This window comes from Leishmania donovani, chromosome 31, assembly GCF_000227135.1.
Source record: "Leishmania donovani BPK282A1 complete genome, chromosome 31".
In the NCBI taxonomy this organism is placed as follows: domain Eukaryota; phylum Euglenozoa; class Kinetoplastea; order Trypanosomatida; family Trypanosomatidae; genus Leishmania; species Leishmania donovani.
The window spans coordinates 519,873-521,756 of NC_018258.1; positions in this window are offsets into that span (position 1 = coordinate 519,873).

A 1,884-nucleotide genomic window follows, 5' to 3' on the forward strand; every position below is an offset into this window, starting at 1 on the left:
CACGTTGCTGCGCACCGTGCCGTCGAACAGCAGCGGGTCCTGCGGGATCATCGAGAAGAGCCGGCGCAGCTCGCGCACGCCGTAGTCGCGCGCGTCGCGCCCGCACACGAGCATGCGGCCGCCGCACACCTCCACCAGCCGCAGGAAGGCCAGCAGCAGCGTCGACTTCCCGCTACCGGTGCGCCCCACAACGCCCACCTTCTGCCCCGGCGCCACCGCGAAGCACACGTCGCGCAGCACCAGCGGCAGCCCCGGCCGGTACCGCATGTCCACGTGCTCCAGCACAAGCGACCCCGCAGGCGCTGTAGCAGCGGAGGCATCGTCGCCGGCGACCACGGAGAGCGCGGTGCTGCCGCACGCCTCCATTGCGCTCTCGCCGCCACCTATGTCCTCCGCCGGCGCGTTGTCCGTGTAGTACAGTACGCGCTCCACGCAGTTCATGGACGCCTCCACCGATGCCCCAATGCTGATGAAGCTCGACAGCACCATAGTGATGGAGGACGCCTTGGTTATGCTGAGCGCGAGCAGGCCCAGGTTCATGTGCATCCACGGCAGCTTCGTCGCCAGCACGCCGAGCAGCGCTAGCCCCGACACAGCCACGTTGCCCAGTAGCTCCACGCGCACCGAAAGCCACCGGCTGCCCATGCACTGCATGTAGGAGCATGCAAAGACGCTGTCCAGCCGCCGCAGTACCTCGCGCATCATGTCCTGCTCGCGGCCGTAGGTGGAGATGGTCCAGCGTCCTGTGAGTACCTCGTTCAGGATCGAGAAGACGGGCGAGTTGGAGATGTTGAGCAGGCGCTGCATCTCGCGGTTGGCAGCGCAGAAGAAGCGAAAGATGTGGCCGTACACCAAAATGCACGGCACCAGCACGACAAGGACGAAGGGCTGCGATGTCGTCATGATTGCAAAGTACGCCACAAGGTAGAAAAAGAAAAAGAGAAGGATGTCGACACTGACGCTCAAGTCCCAATCTATGAGTCCCATGTCGCGTGACATGCGGTTGATGAGGCGGCCGCGTGGTGTGACATCGAAGAAGGAGAGTCTCGCGCGGGCTAAGGAGCGTAGCAGCCCTGCGTGAATATGGTAAGACGCACGCCGCATTATTGTGAAGCACCACAAGTCACGAGAGGGGGGGACGAGGATGGCTGCAAGGACCGCTGTCACGTAAAGGCTAAGACGCAGGTGAGTGGAGAGCCTTTCCAGCTTTCCTCCAGACCAGAGAGAGAGCCACACGTCCCCAGAGCGAGACACTCCCTCCGTAAGGAGGAAAAAGATCATAATGCTGCAGAGGGTCAGCCAGCCGCCGCAGGCCTCGATGTAGCGGCGATAAACCTCCCACGGAACGGCGCCGACCGCCTTCTCCTCGCCACTCTCCACCACAGTCACGTCGGCCGAATCCTTCGTCACCGTGTCACCCAGCACTCTGTGCGCCAGTTGCTCCGCTGCGAACAGCACACCACCACTCGACTCCAGCGTCGATTCCGTCAACGGCCGCTGCACCTCAACGTTGTCATCAAGGATGTCCTCCAGCTTCGACAGATCAACGGCGGATGCCAGCTCGCTGACCGTTTGCGCGGCGTAGGCAGACGCCTTGCCCATGCCGCTCAGGCTGCGCTCGTAGTGCAGCCGGGCGTACTCGCAGTAAGCGGCGTAGTTGCCCTGAAAGGCGACGCGGCCCTCCTCCAGCAGCACAACCAGGTCCGCGTAGGCGGCGGCGCTGACCTGGTGAGTGGCCAGCACGCGCGTCTTGCCGGCCAGCGCGCCGCACACGCACTCGCGCATCACGCGCTCGCCCACCTGCGCGTCCAGTGCCGACAGCGGGTCGTCCAGCAAGTACACGTCGCGGTCCGCGTACACGGCGCGCGCTAGACTCACGCGCGC